We start from the raw sequence: 21332 nt of genomic DNA, 5'->3' as shown, positions 1-21332 counted from the left end.
AGCCCTGCTGTCAGTGCTGCGCTTGGCCCTTCCCCCGGCGCGGCCCCTTGGCTGCAGGGCCGGAGCAGGGGAGAGCAGCCCCGGGCATGGGGACCCTGGGGATTGCCCTGGGTCTCTTTCGCCCTCTCTCTCTCTCTCTCTCCCCTTCTCTCTCCCGGCCCACTTCCCGGGCCGACGCTGCCGTCCTGGGCTCGGGGCCCCGACAGTCCGGGAGCCCCCCGGCAGCTCTGCCCCGGAGCCAGCCCGCTCCTGGCCGCAAACCTGTGTCCTCTGCTGCCAGCCCCGCCCGGGGCACCTCCATGGATCGGTCCCTGCCGCAGCCCCCGAGACCCCGCCGCTCGTAGGCAGCGCTCAGACACTTCCCAGCCCTGACAACCCCAAACTCGGCGTCCCCAGGTGCTCCTGACCTTCTTTTTCTTTCTCTAGTCAACTTATCCTCTTTTCCTTTCAAGCAGGGCCCGTTCTGCTGAGGCTTTTCCGGACCCCAGTGTGGCATTGAATAACCTCCCAACAACCATGTGTTAAGATAGTTCTCTGCTTTTCATGCAAAAATCTTCATTCACACTTCTACTCTCTTCTAGCACCAAGATGTCATCACTTCACATTCTAACATCTCAGAGTTTCTCAACTACCTCTCTACTTCAACTTCTTTCTTCTCTCTCAGTTCTAACCTTTATGGGGTCGATATTTAATCTTCCCCTATTTCTTTCTTCTGCCCAATCTTCTTTGTTGATTTTTTTTTTCCTTCATCCTCTTGGCCTAATTTCAAAACTCTACCTGTCATTTTCCTATTTTCTGATATAACTCTTATTCTTGATTGCACTTGTAAGACTCTTCCCAATAAATTGCTACCTGCCCCTGGGACCAATAACACATCTCCCATCTAAATTTTAGTTTCTTCCTTCAATTACCACATCTTTAATGACTAGAAATGTCAAACTTTCTCTTTTTGCCCCTGTTACTTTCACTATATGTTTGCTTACACTAAAACCTTTTGGAACATTTAACAGGCAGGTTCTCTTTGCCCCTGTGTCTATTACAAATTCCAATTCTCCCACTTTTAAAGTTATCATAGGCTCTAGATGGTATTTGTCCCCAAAAAAATTAGAACCTATGACTTCATTATTTTTATGTGCCCATTTCTTTAAAGATTTTCAGATCTTCTGCTTACTTAGGACCGTTTTCCTTTTTCTCTCAGGTTTGTTTATCTATTTAGTTGGAGTTTCTTCTTTCCCCTTTAAAAGCTGCCCTTCAAAAACCTTTTCTTTTGGCATTTCGCCTTTGATATGCCGTCTCATTTATTATCTTGGTTATGGAATTCCGATAACAATTCATGTGTTTACTCCCCTCCTCATTATTTTAACCCCACTCAGGAGGTACAGTTGGCATTTTGTCTTCTCTGGGGGTCTCCGCAGATTATCTTTTTCTTAAGCTTTTATTTCAATTGCTCTCATTAATTGCTTTTCTTCCTGAGAAAAATATTATTTTCATTACCAACCGCATCTCTTCTCAAGTATAAATGTTTGGACCTAAAAGTTGGTCTAATTGTTCAGCTCTGCCTATGGGATTCTCCAAATATCCCTTTTATTTATTTCCTAACATTTCAGACCTCAGACGAAGTCAAAGGAGCATTTACAAACTCTGATCCGTCCCCTCCTATGAGAACCTCTCTTAATGGAAATAGACCAATCTCTTTATCTCGTTCTTTTTGGATTTTTATTTTCTATAGCCTTTCTCCCGTATTTTTAGGAAGAATCAGGAGAGGGTTTTCTTCTAACTGAACTTTTAGTGTTTCGATGAAGTGATTATTTTAGAAAGTTCCCCTGAGCAGCCGGAGCTGTGGTTACCAAGGGAGCGGGGCTCAGGGCAGGACGGGGAGACTCGGCCTAGCTCAAGAGTCTCGGTGCTCCAGAGGCGGGGTCTGCAGCCGGGATCGCCCGAGGGGATCGGCACAGCTCAGGGTCTGGGGGCTCCAGAGGCAGGGTCTGCAGCCGGGATGGCCCGAGGGGATCGGCACAGCTCAGGGTCTGGGGGCTCCAGAGGCGGGGTCTGCAGCCGGGATGGCCCGAGGGGATCGGCACAGCTCAGGGTCTGGGGGCTCCAGAGGCGGGGTCTGCAGCCGGGATGGCCCGAGGGGATCGGCACAGCTCAGGGTCTGGGGGCTCCAAAGGCGGGGTCTGCAGCCGCGATCGCCCGAGGGGATCGGCACAGCTCAGGGTCTGGGGGCTCCAGAGGCGGGGTCTGCAGCCGGGATCTCTCATGGGGCTGTTCCGGTGCCGGCCGAGCTGGAGCGTGGATCGCCCCCACATGGCTGATGGTGGCTGATCTGGCAGAGACAAAGCAGCCGACTGACCCCGGCTGCAGCGGCGGGAGCCGACAGAGTCAGGGCAGCCGGGGATGGGACAGATGGGACAGACGGGACTCCCCTCGGTGCGATCAGCGCGGTAACCGCGGTGCACAGGGCAGGACAGACCCGCACCCCCTGCACGAACTGCGGAGCGGCCGCGGGCCAGGCGGCCGGACTGGGACAGACGGACTGGGACAGACGGACTGTGCTGGAGCCGGCACAGGGGCTGGGAGGGATGGTGCGAACGAGTGGGGGGGAACGAACGGGAATGGATGAAGTAGTTTGTTCTCAGCTCTATACTTTCCCCGTTTTGCTTTTATTGCCTTTCAAAAATGTTATTTTTTTACAGCCTCCCCCCTCCCCAGCATGTGGTATACTCTTTTTCTTCTGGATTAAACGGTTTTTGCAAATAAATCCAGAGCTTAACAAATCTAAACTTCTGCTTGGACACTTTGAAATGGTCGACGAGCTAACTCACGACCTTCTCATATTGTTTTTCTTATCACCCTTTTATTTATCTTTTGGCAAATTATACATGTTTCAGGTACTTGTTTTTCTACTCTAAAGATTTCAGTGCACCCATAGTTCTTTAAAAAAATGAACGCACAAAGCCTGGTTATCCCGCCAGGCTTTTTTTTGATACATGTCTTCTGCTATTCCCTAGTGAGCATTTTATTATCCAATTGTCTTCCATCAAGATGTTTCAATTTCCCCCATTCATCTTGTTTGCCACCTATCTTGTTTTAATTCCCTTTTTTTGCTTCTCTAAACTTTGGAATTTCCAATTTTTCTTCATTTGGAGTTAATATTAACTCTTTCAGTTCTATTTTCTGCTGCATCTTTAGCTTCTTGATCTGCCAATTATTTCTTCTTATTTCTGGGTCTTTACCTTTTGGTGTCCTTTAATATGTATTACTGCTATCTCTCTTAGGTAATTTTAATGCCTCTAAAACCTCAAAAATAAGTTTCTCATCTACTAATCTTTTTCTTCTTTAATTAAGTAATCTCCCATTTTAAATTTCTCTTAAGGTATGTGCTACTCTAAAGGCATACCTTGAATCAATATATAACTCCTTTCTTTTGTGTTAAATTTTCTAATGCTCTTTTTAAGTATATAATTCACAAGTTTGCATGGTTTTTTTTTTTCTCATCAACTTCTGCATACCCTATATTTTGCAAGGAGTTGTATTTCTGTTTGTTAACATAACCCCCAAAGTGCTATCTTAGGGTATTTCTGTTGGTAATTTTTTTCTGCTATTCTTTTTCCTTTATCTACCTTACTGGATTTCTGTCTCGTTTTTCAGTTTTCTATCTATTTGTCTCCTGCTTCCCTTTTTCACTTTTTACTAACAACTTAAATACCACTTTTCTTTCAACTACTTACACCCAAACCCCCCCCTCCTTTTTCTCACACTGCTTTTCAATACAATCCACCTCCCTCCAAGGAGATATGGTAAGGCTTAAAATGCACAATCGACATTACCTATACTTTCATTCGTCTACATTGACTCACTTTTATTTCTCATTCACTTTCACACATTCCTTCACACTCTCAAGACACAGAGTGGATCCTTATTGCTAGGAAATCACAGGTCCTTGTGGCCCCCTCTTTCGCTTTGGGGTTTACCTCCAGGTCTCAGTGTCACCAGGCCCCCTAGAAGGGCCCTGACTCTGGCTGCCTCTGGTGCCCGTTCACCTGTGAGGCTGTCTGCGTGTCTTTCACACTCTTCAGCTACAGCCCCTCACACACCCAGGGAACGCTAGCTTGGTTCGCAGGTCACTCACTCCTCTTCAGCCCAGAAGCCCCCACCTACCCGGGAGCTGCAGGCTACAGTGAGTGTGCAGGTCACTCACTCCTCTTTCCACTGCCTCCGCCTTCCCACCTGCCTGGGAAGTTGAGGCTGACTCTGTGTGTGTCTCACTCTCACACACCACAAAACAGCAATAAGGTACCTTTTACTTTCACATCACCTATAACAAGTTTAGGTGTTACTGGCCAGTCCCGGTGCTATTGGATATCCCTCAACCCAGCTGTGTTATTCAACTCCAAATGCTCTTGGGCAATTTTTCCCTCAATCCTGCTGTGTTGTCCAACCCCAGATGCTCTCGGGTAATTTTCCTTCAGTCCTGCTGTGTTGTTCAACCCCAGATGCTCTTGGGCATTTTCTGTCCCTCAACCCAGCGGTGTGGTACAACTACAGATGCTCTTGGGCATTTAATTTGTTTTGCTGTGTTGTCCAACCCTGGATGTTCTTGAGCATTTTTTCATCCCTCAATCCGGCTGTGTTGTCCAACCCCGGATACTGTTGGGCAAAATTTTCATCCCCCGTTCTAGCTGTGTTGTGCGACCCTGAGTATTCTTGGGCATATCCTCACTCCGACAGAATTCTGCTCAACCCTGCTCTTGGATGCTCTTGGAATAAAATCCCTCAACCCAGCAGGTTTTAGGGGCCCCTCCTGTCCCGTTTCCTAGTGGACTGGGCTAGGAAACCTTGCTCCCTACCTCCGAGGGGTCCAACCCCTCCCTGAGACCCAGTCCTAGTTACCCCCGGGGATTCTTTCACTCTCTTATCACTCGCTTTGTCTCTTTACTGGCCGCTTTTCTCGCGAAAAGACGAAAACGCAGCATGGGAGACACCAGCACTCACTTGGCAGGTCTGGGACAACCAGCCCGCCTCTCATTCACACACATTCATCCCCCCGTACCTGCCCCCCCCAGAAGTACTTACCAATCCTTTTTCCTTCCCGGGTTCTTCGTGCGCACTACTAGTCTTAGGGGGCCAATTACCACGGTTGTAGGGAGCCTTTTCCCCTTCTCTTTGTTTTATTGCCTCCTTTTGTCCACATATCCTAACCTGCGTCTGTTGGTCACCTCAGGGGAGACAGAGCGAGGCTGCCAAAGAGGGCAGGGCGCGCCTTCCCCACTCGGACTCTCCTAAAGCACCGGCAGCGAGGTGTTAGCAACCATCCTCTGCTACCAAAATTGTGAAAAACGCCAATCACTTGCTTTTAAAATTTTTAAAAGTTTAATAGTAATGAAATAGTTATAAAAATAGTAACACAAGTAGAGTAATAACAATTTGGACAAATTGAATTACGACAATATGAGACAATAAAAACAAAGAGTTACGGACGTCCGGGTACCTCTTTCTGGGCATCACAAGCCCGAAAAAAGGACACCCGTTAACAAAGGATTAACCCTTAAGAACAATAGCCTGTTGCATATTCATGCACTTCATACATGAGGCATAAATTCCATTCAAATACAGGATTCTGTCTGGTCAGTGTCAACTTCTTGCTTCTAATCCTACCAGAGCCTCCAAGGCGGGAAGAAGTTCGTTTCTTCTGATAAGAAGGCAATAAATTCCTTTTCTCTGAAAGATCTAGGTGTCCTGTGGCTGCTATCTCGCTGCAAGCCCTTTCTGTTAAACAAAGCATCCTACATAGCATCGTTTCTATTTTAACAATTTTTATAACCTAAAACTATATTTTACACAGTACTTAAGAAAATTAATACAGCATTATTTTCTAACACAATACATATAATATTCGTTTTAATATTTGCGAAAAGCCAATCATAAAATACATGCATTTTTCACAGGTGCACTCCCAGTGCAGGAAAAATTGGGCCCTGAAGGGATTGCGTTTCTCCGCGCGGCAGCCTGGGCGGGGCGGCTCCGGCCCTCCGCCGGTCCCTGTGCGCTGTTTGGGGGGTTGTTTTTTGCCGGTTTGGGACGCGCCGGGGCAGCGGCAGACCCCGCCGAGCGGCGCGGACCCGCTCCAGCTCCCACGCGGCGGCCCCGTGGTGGTGGGCGTGCAGCGGCTGTTGTTCACCAGTTTGAAACCCGCGCGGTCTCTTACGCAGGCAGTTCCGTCTCTCCCCGGAGGGGGGGAGGAGGCTGCCCGGTTTTTCCCGGATTAGCTGTGGACTCAGTGCTTTCAGTTTTGTTTGTACTGGCTGTAAAGGAAGGTAGATTTGAGTGTTGCAGAGAGGAAACACGGGTGCTAAGTTTTTTGCGGCACAGAGAAGCATTTATAACCTCATTTTAGAAACCCTAAGTAGTGGAAACGTTACGGTCTCCAAAGGAGTCTTAAAACGGTTTGTTCACTGGATCTCTTCTAACTTCCCTCAGTTTACCCAGCAGAATGTTAACTCTGTCTCTGCCTGGAATAAAATAGAGGCCTTACTAACAGCTAAAGCTGAGCAGGGAGGTAGGACAGTTTCTCAATTTTTCCCTGTGTTCCTGGTAATTCAAAAAGAAGTCCTGAAGAGGGATTTGAAAGGACAGCCAGATGAATTCTCTCCTCCTGTAGCTTTCCCTACCTCTCCTCCCAAACCCTCTGCCCCTGAACTGACAGAGACGAGCAAGATCTCTCAACAATCCCAGGGTACCTGGAACTGCCAATGCTCTCCTGAGCCTCCGCCTCTCTCCCAGTACCCTGGCCCCGGCAGTTGTGCACCGGCTGACAGAGCATCTTCCCTGCACCCCTCTAACCTAATCCCTGTTACTCCTTTTCCGTGTTCTAACCCCCCCATGCCCAAAATGGCGGCAGCCACGTGTTTAAGCCTTCCACTTACCCTTCTTCTCCCCACAATCCTTTTCGCACACCTGTCCCTCCCCCAACCCCATTCCGGTCCCACAAGCCCTTCCTTCCCTTGGACGCTCCTCCCCCTCCCTTCGTGTCCCCGCCCCCATTGCATCATCTTGTGATCCCGCCCCTGGTTCCCACGGTTGCCCCGCCCCCCTGCCTGCTCTCCACGCCCCCTTGCCCGGGACCCAAGAGGGTGGGGCCGAGGGTGGGGGGGGTGGGGCCGAGGGTGGGGGGGTGGGGCCGAGGGTGGGGGGTGGGCTCCTGCCCGCTATGGGGGAGGGGCAGGAGGAGGGCACATCCCTCCTCCCGGGTACCAAGCCACTCGGGTGGGAGGGGCAGAGGCATGGGGTGGTCCCCTTCCCAGTTCCCAAGGCAGTGGGGCTGGGGGAGGGGCTGGTCCCCCGGCCGGGTCCCACGGGGGTGGGGTTGAAGGGAGAAAGCCTAGGGTCCAAATCAGGGAGGAAGAAGTCATCCCCATGGTAGCCCCTGTTCAGTATACTGGGGGTAGAACTGGTCCTAGAACTTACCAGCCCTTCTCATATCACTCCAAGCGTGAGTTATGCAAAAGTCAGTTGGAATTTGGGAGAAGTAGTGAAATTTTAGAAGCATGATGAAAGCTACATTAACATCCCTTGAATTTGTTCCCACCCACATTGTAGATCTTTTCCGGTGCCGGCTTTACCCAGTCAGAGTTTGATCTATGGGAAAGCTCCGGGAAAAGATCTCTCAGGGATCTTGTGGAAGAACTTAAACAAACCCCTCAAGGTGCCAAAGATTTAGAAAATAATAACATTACTTACGAACATCTGTGCGGCGAAGGGGAGTGGGCTAAGCCTGAGGACCAAGCTCGGGTGTTATCAAAATTCATTCTAGATAAGATTTCAAACGCTGCAAATAAGGCTTTTAACCAGCTACCAACTGCTGAAGCTAGTGGTAGTTTCCTTGACATTAAACAGTCTTCTTCAGAAAGTTTCTGCAGTTTGTCGACCGGCTCCGTGCACAGGTTGAGAGGCAAATACGGGGCCCCAAGACACAGATGGAGATAGTGAAAGAGATGGCACAGAGGAATGCCAATGAAGTCTGCAAGAGGGTGCTCCTGGGACTGCCTCTCAACCCCCCGCCTACACTGGCACAGATGATGGAAGCCTGTGCTAGGAAGGCAGAACTGTTTGCTGCACGGGAGGCATGGTCAAGGCCGACAGACCCAGAGACAGTGGCAGCTGTATCTCCAGGGAGGAGGCAACAGATTTCACCAGAACAACTTCAACATGTCATTTGCTTCATATGCAAAATAACCAGGACACTTTGCACAGGACTGCCCCCAAAACCAGCAACTAAAGACACCCTCCACACCAAAAAAACCCCGATGCCAGCGCCCACCCGCCCGGTGCCACAACATAAATACAGCGGGCTTCCCTGAAGGGGAAATCTCCCTCAAAAAAGAAAAGGGGGAGGAAGGGAAGCAGGGTGCGGGAACACAAAATAACCATTTGCAGGATAAAATCTGGTGGTCTCACAAGCGTTTCAAGCTTGTGACCTCCAAAGCTTTTGCTTTCAGGTCTACCCAGTGGACAGTCATTGGAGTGGACCTGCCAGAGGACTTGCAGAACTTGACAAAAGATGGCACAAGATTGGACAGTGAGTACTTTGTTATTGGGGACACTGCACACACACCCATGGAGATTGAGGTGGCTCCCATGACCATCACAGGGGACACACCCAACCTCATTCTCCTGGTGCGCTGTCCACAGCCACCCTTCTATTTGGCCAAGGGGCAAATCATCGCCCAGACCATTCCTGTTCCAGCAGAAATTTCAGTAGATGACAAGGCACCAGGTGTATACTGGGCAGAAGTGGTTGGCGAGGACAAACCCATTATGGGATGCAACCTAATGCGTGGAACAGAACACCTCCACGTGGAAGGGTTGCTTGACATAGGGGCAGATGTGACAATCATACCTGAAAGGTTGTGGCCGTCACATTGGGATTTGCAACCCGTGGCTGGTCAAATCCAAGGTGTAGGAGGAGTCACATTGGCAAAGATATCAAAGAGCATTGTGCAAATTGAGGGACCAGATGGAAAATTGGCCAGTGTCCATCCATTTGTTACTAATTACAAAGCTCCCTTGTGGGGTGGAGACACCATGTCCCAGTAGGGGGTCAAATTGGTCATCCCTAAAACACCCCAGGATTTTTAATAGCGGCCACTGTAGAGCGCCCCACCCACAAGTTAACATGGCTGAAAGATGGCCCAGTCTGGGTAAGACAGTGGCCACTCAGTAATGAAAAGATAGCGGCGCTCAAGGAGCTTGTAGCAGAACAATTGACTAAAGGACACATTGAAGAGACATCTAGCTGCTGGAATTCCCTGGTCTTTGTAATAAAAAAGCCAGGGAAGGATAAGTGGTGGCTCCTTCATGATTTAAGAGAAATAAACAAAAGAATTGTGGACATGGGGTCTCTCCAACCAGGGATGCCCTCCCCAACAATGCTCCCCCAAAATTGGCCATTGGCTGTCCTAGACATCAAGGACTGTTTCTTCCATATCCCCCTACACCCGCAGCACGCACCACGGTTTGCCTTCTCGGTTCCCACCACCAACCAAAAAGCCCCAATGAAGCGCTACCACTGGAGAGTATTGCCTCAGGGGATGAAATGCAGTCCATCCTTCTGCCAGGGGTACGTGGCTTCATTGCTGTCCCCAGTGCGCGCCCAGATAAAGGAGGCAATCATCCTACACTACATGGATGATGTGCTTGTGTGTGCCCCCGATGACATAATACTCCAAGACACACTTGACCTAGTGGTTAAAGTTTTAACCTCTGCTGGATTCCAACGGCAGGAAGACAAGGTTCAGAGAATGCCACCTTGGAATTACCTGGGCTTGCAAATCACGGTGCAGACCATTGTTCCGCAAAAATTGGGAATTAAGATTGATCCCAAAACCCAAATGGCAGATCTCCATTCCTTCTGTGGGTCTTTGAACTGGGTCAGGCCTTGGCTAGGTCTCACTAACTGGGACCTAGCTCCCCTTCTTAATTGACTGAAGGGAGAGAGAGCTAGCCTCTCCCAGGGAGCTGACCCCAGAGGCAAAAACTGCCCTCCAAAAAGTGCAGGAGGCTTTGGCTGAGAGGCAGGCTCATCGCTATAAGCCCCAGGTGTCTTTTGAGTTCATTGTTTTGGGCAAGTTACCACACATACATGGGCTGATATTCCAATGGTTTGAAGTACAAAAATATCCACTTCTAATCATAGAGTGGGTTTTCCTCTCCTATCAGCGATCCAAAACCATCACACAGCCACAGGAGCTAATAGCTCAGCTAGTCTGGAAGGCCAGGCTAAGACTGCGTGAGCTGGCCGGTTGTGACTTTGAGTGTATTCACCTTCCAGTCCACCTGTCTAATGAGGGAAAGAGCTCTCTTGAGAGGTTCACCAACAGGGGGTTCAACGACCTGCTCCAGAGCAATGCCAGTCTCCAGCTATCCCTGGACAGCTACATTGGACAGGTATCAGTCCAAGCCCCGTCACACAAGCTGTTCAACGAGGAATTCCACTTCATTGCTCCTGAGAAAAGGAGTCATAGGCCAATCAAGGTGCTTACAGTGTACTTACAGTGTAAGCACTGATGCGTCCGGAGCATCCCACAAGTCGGTGCTGACTTGGAGAAATCCCCACACCCAGCATTGGGAAGCTGATGTTGAGTTTGTGGAGGGGTCGCCCCAGATTGCTGAGCTAGCTGCAGTCGTAAGAGCCTTTGAGAAGTTTTTGGAGCCAATTAATTTGGTTACCAATTCAGCCTATGTGGCAGGGGTGGTGTCCAGGGTGGAGCAGGCAGTCCTCAAAGAGATTGAGCTCTCAAGACTAATTCATTTTGTTTCGCAGAGGGAGCACCCTTTCTATGTGATGCACGTGAGGTCACACACCGGTCTGCCAGGCGAGATCGCCAAAGGTAATCGCAAGGCAGATTCCCTTGCCGCTCCAGCAGAAATGGCACACCTTCCAGACGTCTTTCAACAGGCAAAGCTCAGTCACCAGCATTACCATCAAAATGTTCCAGGTCTACTCCGTCAGTTCCAGTTAGCACGCAGTCAGGCTCGAGCCATTGTGGCCACCTGTCCCAGTTGCCAGCTTCAGGCAGTGCCATCCCTGGGTGTTGGGGTTAACCCCCCAGGCCTTGGGAGCTGTGAAGTGTGGCAGACAGACATCACACACATTCCCAGTTTTGGTCGCATGAAATACGTACACGTCAGCATAGACGGACACTCGGGCGCGGTTTATGCCTCTGCCCATCCAGGGGAAAGGGCTGCGCATGCCAAACAACACTTGCTGCAAGCCTTTTCTGTATTGGGGGTCCCTAGGGAAATTAAAACTGACAATGGCCCAGCGTATGCCTCCAAGGAGTTCCTAGAGTTTGTCCAGCAGTGGGGAGTGGAGCATAAGACAGGCATTCCCCACTCCCCCACAGGTCAAGCTGTGATCGAGCGTGCCCACCACACACTCAAAGAGGTCCTGGCTAGGCAGAGCAACTCTGCAGCGTGGATGACTCCACAACAAAAGCTCTGCAAAGCCCTATTTACCATTAATTTTCTGAATTGTTCATCTGAAAACATCAATCCTCCAGTAATACGTCATTTCAATAATAACAACCAGTTTAAATTGTCACAGCGTCCACCAGTTCTCATTAAGGACCCAGAAACTTGGGAAACCAAGGGTCCTTATGAGCTCATCACCTGGCGGCGTGGTTAAGCCTGTGTATCCACCCCCTCAAGTCCTCGATGGACACCACAGGAGTGGGTAAAACCTTTCGTCCCCAAAAATCCAGCTCCAGCAGACGGGGATAAGAAACAAGCAGCTGTTGCTTCCAAGAGAAGACGCCGCCGGAAAACGAAGGAAGAATCTTCCTAAGAGAGTTAGCTGCATTCCGGCAGACCCATGAACTTGTATGTGTTTGGTTTTGTTTTTGCAAAAATGTTTGATTTCCTTTGTAGCACAGAAAACCTACCTCCTACCTAACCTCACGATGAGCCCTGTCCGAACTGTCATCCTGTTCATGCTGATCAGTCTCAGAGCTGCGTGGATCGTTCCTCAGCCAGCACCTAACGTCCACACAGCTCTCTGAGAAGTTAATCCGAGGACTGGTTCAGCGGATTGTTCAAGGACTGGGGACTCTTGGGGTGGTGGACCTCTATAATGAGGACAATTTTGTAGGTTTTTTTTTGTTCTTTTCCTAATCATGTTAGCGTTCGGAATTCTACATTGCATGCTCTTTAAGGCTATCAACGGTTTGGTCTCCAGTACCGCAGTAGTCAACCGCTCAGAGTTTGTGAAACTAAAGCAAATTGACAGGCCCAAAAACCATGAGTTATGGCCAAATTCATAATCAGCAGTAGAAATAGTCTGACACATTTCCTTTAGTTTTGGTTAACAGAAAAGGTGGAGGTGTTGTATTGCACTAAGCATTTAGTTGGTTGCACTGGGTGTTGGGAAAAATGTTATTGGGCACGTGGATGGTATATTCCCCCCCACATGGTTCCTCCCTCACCCCCCTGCTCTCTGTATCCCTTATGGCCTGTCCCACGGATGGTCCCTCCCCCCAGCCCTCTCGGATGTCGCGCCCCCTGACCGTGGCCCTCTTTCCCCGCCCGCCCCACCTGGTGCATAAAAGCCCACCGAAGCTGTGGCACGCCCTCTTTGCTGCCTGGGTGGTCGCCTGTGCTCGGTGATCTGTCCCACATGAATAACTGGACGCTTTGACCCAGGTGGCAGGGAGCGCTCTTCGTCTTTTATCTCGTTCATGTGGTTCTGTGTGGGCTTGGGTCCTGAGTGAGCCGGGTTTGGACTCATACAAGCCCAGAGACCACGGATGCTGTAGAGAGGGAGAGCAAGGCTCCAGTGGGTCTGACAGGGCCTGGCCATGTGCCCTTGAGAACTGGGCAGTGTCCCAGCAGAAGGGAGGGCAGGAGGGACAGAGGGAGGCAGGGATAGCTGTGGCACTGCCTGCCGCAGTTTTCCCCAGGGCTTTAGTGAGGATTTCCTCTGTGCGTCAGTGGAAGCCCCCAGGGCCCTGGGCTACTCCAGTTGCCCCTTCCAGGGATGTTGCACAGGACCTGCTAAGTGGGCAGAGAGTGACCAGGAGCCTGCCCAGAGCTCCTCAGTCCCCTGTGCAGCTTTGGCCATGTCCACTAACATCTGGCTCCCATGACCTTATCCGACCCCCTTGCAGTGCCCACTTCCCAGAGACAGATGGGGATCTCAGCACGCCCTGAAAAATGTTGTCCTCTGTGTTCTGTTCTAGATGAGGTCGCTGGGAAGGCATCGCCATTAGATTGGCTGGATAAAGTTTTGAAGCCTTTGGAGTCTCCTGCAGGTATGTTCTCACTGTCCCACCAAGGAGTAACCATTGACAACCTGGAAGGGCCAGGTGACAGAAACTTCTGTGTCTTTTGAGTTACAGGTGTGTCTGCAGGGAGGACTTTTGCTGCTCCTCTTCTGCTTCCTGCACGCAAGCCCAGCTCCCGTCGCAGGGGTGAGTAGTGTGTCCCTGCTGACCCCACAGGCTGAGCCCTGCTTTTGTGCCATCCAGTCATGGGAAATGGAACTACTTTCTCTTAAGGTCCTCCGAGAGGGAAGAACAAACCTAGAGGCGAGATGAAATCCCTTGAGTCAAACAACGTCTTGAAACAAATAGTGGAGGAACTGCACAAAGGGAATGGTGAGAGCATTTCCCTCAGCCTTGTCCTGGGGCTCAGCAGCCGGGGGCTGTGGCTGCACATCTGGACACGCCGTGCCCGGCACAGCGGGAAGGGATCCATGGCAGCCTCGCTGCCCCGCTGCTGCTTCCACGCCCTGCAGGGCTGTTTGCCAGCCTGGCCTGGCTGCAGCTTCTCCCCAGCCTCTGCAGGAAGGCATTGGGCATCAGCTGACAGGGAGCCTGAACAGCACCATGGGCCATGCACACCCTGACATCCCCTGCAATTTCCCTGTCTCTGAGCAGATCAGGAGGCGCACAGTTGTTTGCACAAGAGAGTGCTCTGGCCCAATCCCAAGAGCCTGGGCCTTTTCCTGATTATTATCCGTGTCTTTGAGAAGTATTGCCTCCTGAGCTGCGCCCTTCCCGATGGGAAACAGCCCCATCTGACCCAGTGTTCCTTTTCCTTTCTCCAGAAGTGGATGCAGAGGCTGTGCTGAAGGCGGCGTTTCCCACAGGAAGCAGTGATTCTGTGCCAGCCTCTGCTGCAGGAAGGGAGACGATGCCAGGCACAGCCACAGGAGGTAATTGCTGTGCCTCTGGGCCTGACCCCGGTGAGGCTTGAGCTGCCCTCTCTGCTGCTTGGCACTGCGGGCACAGCCCGGACAAGATGGGCACAGCCCAGAGGAATTGTCCCAAGCAGGCTCAGGGCACTCGGGTACTGAGCTGTCCTGCTGGGCTCCCTCTGTGGGAGACACATCCCGAAACCTGGGAGCGGCTGCACGGGGTGCCCATGGTGGGGAAAGGGCAGAGGGGCAGAGCAAGGCTCCACTGGGTCCTGACAGTGCCTGGCCACATGCTCTTGAGGACTGGGCAGTGTGCCAGCAGAAGGAGGCAGGAGGGACAGAGACAGGCAGGAATAACTATGGCACTGCCTGCTGCAATTTTCCCTAGGGCTTTAGTGAGCATTTACTCTGTATATGAGGGAGAGAGCCCCAGGGCCCTGGGCGGCCCCTCTTTGCTCTCAAGTGATGTTGCAGAGGGCAGGGAAAGAGTCTAGAGAGTTTTCAGGAGCCTGCCCAGAGCTCCCCAGGCCCCTGTGCAGCTCTGGCCATGTCCATTCAGGTCTGGCTCCCATGACCTTGCAGTGTCCATTTCGCAGAGGCAGAAGGGGATCCCAGCACAGCCTGAGAAATGTTGTCCTCTGTGCTCTGTTCTAGATGAGGTCGCTGGGAAGGCATCGCCTTTGGATTGGCTGGATAAAGTTTTGAAGCCCTTGCAGCCTCCTGCAAGTATGTTCTCACTGTCCCACCAAGGAGTAACCATTGACAACCTGGAAGGGCCAGGTGACAGAAACTTCTGTGTCTTTTGAGTTACAGGTGTGTCTGCAGGGAGGACTTTTGCTGCTCCTCTTTTGGTTCCTGCACGCAAGCCCAGCTCCCATCACAGGGGTGAGTAGTGTGTCCCTGCTGACCCCACAGGCTGAGCCCTGTTTTTGTGGCATCCAGTCATGGGAAATGGAGCTACTTTCTCTTAAGGTCCTCCGAGAAGAAGAACAAACCTAGGGGCGGGAAGAAATTGCTTAAGTCAAACGACATCTGGAAACAAATACTTGAGAAATTCTACAAAGAGAATGGTGAGAGCATTTCTCTCAGCCTTGTCCTGGGGCTCAGCCGCCGGGGGCTTTGTCTGCACATCTGGACACGCCGTGCCCGGCACAGCAGGAAGGGATCCATGGCAGCCTCGCTGCCCTGCTGCTGCTTCCACGCCCTGCAGGGCTGTTTGCCAGCCTGGCCTGGCTGCAGCTTCTCCCCAGCCTCTGCAGGAAGGCATTGGCCATCAGCTGACAGGCAGACCAAAATGCACCACTGTAGCAGGTTCCGAGCATGCTAGGGCCCCATGGAGGTCCGAGGCTTAAGACAGGAATTGCCAAGTCATGATGAAGTAGCAAAAGAAGCCCCTGCCTTCCTCCTTTTGGACCCCAGCATATCTCTCTGTAACCCCATAGGTCACTTCCCCTTAACCCCTATTATTGTACAAGTATGGATCCCCTTTTAGCCCATATATAGAGCTGTTTTAGCCCATTCTGGAGAAGAGTCATCTCTAGAACCCTTCACAGACCCCTCAATAAAACCCTCACTGTGGAACACCGGGACCTTTCTTCTCCTCTCTTGTAGCATCTGCTTCCCGGCTAGCCTGCAAGGCGCCTTAGCAAGCAAAGAGCTGAAACCATAAGCGAGCTGATAATCACTAAGGAGCTGATATCCACTGGGCTTGCTAAGGTAGCCAGCGGCTGAGCGCGGCCTGGGTACTCGGACACTCTGTCCCCATGAAGGACTGTGGTCTCCAGCCAGTGCTGCCTGCTCGGGGACAAATTAGCCCAGCAGGGAACCTGGGATACACCACAGGCCATGCACACCCTGAGATCCCCCGCAATTTCCCTGTCTCCGGGCACATCAGGTGTAGGGGCTGTTTGGAGAAGGGACCAGTCTGGGACAGTGCCAAAATCCAGGGTGTTTTCTGATCTTTATGCATGCCTTTCGCAACTATTGCCGCCTGGATCTGTCATCTTCACCATTCCCAATGAGGAGTGTTTCCATCTGATCCAGCTGTCTCTTTTCCATTCTTCAGAAATGAAAGGAGAGTCTGTGCTGAAAGCTGAGTTCCCCTGAGGAAGCAGTGATTCTGTGCCAGCCTCTGGTGCAGGAAGGGAGGCGATGCCAGGCACAGCCACAGGAGGTAATTGCTGTGCCTCTGGGCCTGAGCCCTGCTGAGGCTTGAGCTGCCCTCTCTGCTGCTTGGCACTGCGGGCACAGCCCGGACAAGACGGGCACAGCCCAGAGGAATTGTCCCCAGCAGGCTCAGGGCACTCGGGTACTGAGCTGTCCTGCTGGGCTCCCTCCGTGGGAGACACGTCCCAAAACCTGGGAGCGGCTGCACGGGGTGCCCATGGTGGGGAAAGGGCAGAGGGGGAGAGCAAGGCTCCACTGGGTCCTGACAGGGCCTGGCCACATGCTCTTGAGGACTGGGCAGTGTCCCAGCAGAAGGAGGGCAGTAGGGACAGAGGGAGGCAGGGATAGCTGTGGCACTGCCTGCTGCAGTTTCCCTCTGGGCTTTAGGGAGGATTTCCTCTGGGTGTGAGTGGAAGCCCCCAGCGCCCTGGGCTACTCCAGTTGCCCCTTCCAGGGATGTTGCACAGGACCTGCTAAGTGGGCAGAGAGTGACCAGGAGCCTGCCCAGAGCTCCTCAGTCCCCTGTGCAGCTTTGGCCATGTCCATTCACGTCTGGCTCCCATGACCTTATCCGACCCCCTTGCAGTGCCCACTTCCCAGAGGCAGAAGGGGATCCCAGCACAGCCTGAAAAATGTTGTCCTCTGTGTTCTGTTCTAGATGAGGTCGCTGGGAAGGCATCGCCATTAGATTGGCTGGATAAAGTTTTGAAGCCTTTGGAGCCTCCTGCAGGTATGTTCTCACTGTCCCACCAAGGAGTAACCATTGACAACCTGGAAGACCAGGTTACAGAAACTTTTGAGTCTGTTGAGTTACACGTGTGTCTGCAGGGAGGACTTTTGCTGCTCGTTTTCTGGTTCCTGCACACAAACCCAGCTCCCATCGCAGGGGTGAGTAGTGTGTCCCTGCTGACCCCACAGGCTGAACCCTGCTTTTGGGGCATCCAGTCATGGGAAATGGAGCTACCTTCTCTTAAGGTCCTCCAAGAAGGAAGAACAAACCGAGAGGCGAGACAAAATCCTTTGAGTCAAACAACGTCTTGAAACAAATAGTGGAGGAATGGAATGGGGCTCCCAATATTACCAGTTAGATTGTGCCTGGGCCAGTCTGACCCTTGCTGCTGGGCCACAGGCAGCAACTGCGGTGTATCACCCCAGAGATACCTTGGCTTGCTGGAGATTGCAGCTGGGCACTGAACAAGTCCAGGCTTGTTAGGAACCCCGTTTACCTCAGGAGGAATAGCTTCAGGCGATGGTGAAGAGAAAAGGGAGATTCTGCTGGAGGGTTTAATGTCCAGAGGTTTATTCCATGGTTACAGAGGTCCGAACGTGAGCAACTGCTCCAACAGAAGTCGCGACCGCATGGTCTCATTCACCTTTTAAGCCCAGGGACAGGGGGAGGGGAGGTAGAGGTGAGCCACCAACCAGGTGAGAGGGGCAGGGTCTCAGGGGAAGATGACACCCAGACAGGCCAATGACCTCTGGGCATAGGGGTATCCTTTGAACTTGACCAACCACACGACGCCTTGCTGGAATGTTAAGCTTGATTGCCAGGACTCACTCAGCATGGGGGCAAGGGGGAAGGGAGAGAGGTATAGGCACACCTGGGGAAGTGACCTGGAAGTCCAAAATGGGACATTACAGCACACCACAACAGAGGAAGTGCACAAAGGGAATGGTGAGAGCATTTCTCTCAGCCTTGTCCTGGGGCTCAGCAGCCGGGGGCTCTGGATGCACATCTGGACACGCCGTGCCCGGCACAGCGGGAAGGGATCCATGGCAGCCTCGCTGCCCCGCTGCTGCTTCCACGCCCTGCAGGGCTGTTTGCCAGCCTGGCCTGGCTGCAGCTTCTCCCCAGCCTCTGCAGGAAGGCATTGGCCATCAGCTGCCACACGGCCCAAACCGCACCACAGGCCTCAGATCCCCTGCAACATCCCTGTCTCTAAGCTAATCAGGAGGCACAGCTATTTGGAGGAGGGAGTGTTCTGGCCCAGCCCCAACAGCATGGGCATTTTCCCAATCTTTACGCTGACATTTACAAGTTTTGCCTCCTGCCGATGTCACCTCCCCAATGGGGAATGTTGCCATCTGATCCAGCTGTGCCTCTTTCTTTTTCAAGTGATGGACGAAAAATCTGTGCAGAAGGAGCCACAACCCGGAGGAAGAAGTGTGTCGGTGTCAGGCTCTTCTGCAGGAACAAATGTGATGCCAAGCACAGGTGAAAGCACAGAAGGTAATTGCTGTTCCCGGGTCAGCAGGGCTCAGCCCTTGGCGGGGCTGTGTGGCAGCAGCTCTTCCCCCAGGGCCTGCCCTTGCACAGCCCAGCAGCAGCCAAAGCTGGAGGTGCCTCTGGAGCTCGTTCACAGCCCCGGGGAAAGGGGACTCGTGCACCAACGTCCCTCCCGCTGCAGCTGCTCCAGAGCTGGCCCTGAGTGCCCCAAGGCCCAAGGCACAGGAGCAGCCCCGAGCGGGAGCCCTGCCGCGAGCCCAGGGCCAGAGCCGGCCTTGGCTCCCGACTGGGCAGGGGCTGCACTGGGTCCTGACAGGGCCTGACTCTGTGCCCTGGGGCTGGGGGAGCTGTCACGGGGCAGGGAGGGCCAGGGCTGGCAGTGGCTGCTCAGGGATGGCTTTGGCCCATGTCCCTCCAAGCAGCCACTGCCCAAGCAGCTGCGCTGCCCCCGGGCTTACCTCCCAGCCTGCTGGGCTTTGTTGGGTGGCACAGCCTGTGCCAAGGGGTGGCAAGGTGCCTGCAGGCCCCAGCTCTGGGGGAAACGGAGAACGTCCTGCCCGCATTCAACATGCTGCCAGCTCAGCAGTGCAGCACAGCACGGGCTGACGCTCCCCATTGCTCCCACAGGTGCAGCTGGAACCACAGCACATGTTCCTGATTCCCAGGAGATCTCTGGAGGGGGTTTCTGTAAGAGAACAGGCTGCTGGCTGGAGTTCCTGGCAGGCCTACTTCTTTTGGAGCTTGTCTTCATGCTGTGTTGCTTTGGAATCTGGTATTCCTGGAAGAGAAATGGGTGAGTGTTTTGTTGCTCTCCCCATCAAACAGCTTCATTTGAAAGTCTACCACAGACAGGAAACATTTCCAGTGAGGCTGCGGTGTCGGTGTGGCCAGTCCATGATTGTCCAAAGAACTCTGCTGAGGGTTCTGCTGCTGCCCAGAGCTTTCATTGGCCTCCTCATTGCTGGGTCTTGTCCTGGGGGGCCCGCTGGGGCTGCAGCCAGTGCTGGCTCCCACGGAGGCTGCCTGGCCAAGGCAAACCCCAGGGGCACAGGGCAGAGGCAAAGCACAGTGGGGAGGAGAAAGAGCAGGAACGAGATTGCCCTTGAAAGGCAGAGGCGCTCTGGGGCCCGCTCCTGGCTAGGGAGCCTGCCCAGAGCCGTGCCCTGCTCGCCGGGGCCTTGAGGGACAGCTGTGCAGCTGGGCCAAGCTGTGCCAGCAGCTCCAGCCATGCTGGGGAGCCTTGCCAGCTCTGGGCCCTGCTGTGCAGGAGGCTCCCTGTGTGCCACTGGCAGCTGGGGCCTCAGCCACCTCCTCTCTCCACAGTTCCACCTCTGCACATCAGTTTAAAGGTGGCAGCACCTCACACCCGGAGGGCCTGGGCAGCCCTCTCAAGAGCTCTGAGAAGAGGACCCCGGAACGGCCATCTAAGACGAAACCTGCTATTCTCCCAGTGTAGATGCCACTGCCACCTCCTCTCCCCATGTGTATCCCTGAGCTGCCCTCATCCCCTTTTTCATCTTCCTCTGTCCCGTCCCAGCCCATTCCCCAGTTCTTCTATAGACCCCAGCAGCAGCCCAGCACCCTCCAGCCCCTCCTGAGACCAACACGTCCCTTCCTCTGCCCCCGAGCCCCCTGGCCCTGCCCTCTAAACAACCCTGTAGGTTACACCCCTGTTAAAAATGGCAATCACTTGTTTTTAAAATTTTAAAGTTTAATAAAATGGTTATATAAACAGAAATACAATTAGAGTAATGATAATTTGCAAAATTTGAATTAGGACAATATGAGACACTAGAAACAAAGAGTTATGGATGTTCAGGTACCTTTTTCTGGGCAGCACAAGCTCAAAAGAGGACACCTGTTATCAGAGGATTAACCCTTAAAAACAATACCCTGTTGCATATTCCTACACTTCATATGTGATGCATAAATTCCGTTCAAATATACGATTCCGTCCACTCATCATCAACTTCTTCCTCTGAATCCTAACAGTGCCTTCGAGGCGGGAACAAGTTTGTTTCTTCTGATAAGAGGCCAATGAATTCTTTTTCTCTGACAGATTTATGTGTCCTGTGGCTGCTATCCTGCTGTGAGTCCTTTCTTTAAAAAAAAAAGTATCTTACATAGCGTAGCTTCTATTTTAACATTTTTTATAAGCTAAAACTATTTAACACACTACTTAAAAGAATTAATACAGCATTACATTGTAACACAACACCTATACTATTCATTTTAGTATTTGCGAAAAGCCAATCATAAAGTATGCATTTTTCACACCCCCCATCCCCACCCAGGTAGGTGATGGCCCTTTCTTCTATTGCAATAAAGAGATGGAGCTGTCACCCCAGTGTCCGGGTGGCAGCAGCAGCAAAGCCCAGCCGGCAGCAGCACTGGCTCAGCTCCGTGCCCAGGAGCAGCCGTGGATGCCCACGGTGTGGGCAGGCAGGAGCCAGGCAGGGGCTGCTGTGACCAGCGGCGGGGTCCCCAGGGCTGGGGGAGCCCATGCTGAGCGTCCCTGGGCTGAGGGCACATTGCCTTCCCTGGCATCATCTGGGCCTGCACCTCCTCCAGTGGCAAGCCCAGGAAAAGAGGGAAGCCACCAAGAGCATCTCCAGGGACACAGCCTGACCAGCAATTCCAGCAGGCAAAACAAAGCCCCACCCTAATTAACACACACTTGATAGAACCTAATTGATGGCCCATCACCAATGCAAGGTGCTGCACAGGGTCTGCTCCTCTGGACGA

Source organism: Melospiza melodia, chromosome 10 (genome assembly GCF_035770615.1).
Source record: "Melospiza melodia melodia isolate bMelMel2 chromosome 10, bMelMel2.pri, whole genome shotgun sequence".
Taxonomy (NCBI): domain Eukaryota; kingdom Metazoa; phylum Chordata; class Aves; order Passeriformes; family Passerellidae; genus Melospiza; species Melospiza melodia.
Note: the sequence above shows the minus strand (reverse complement) of the source record.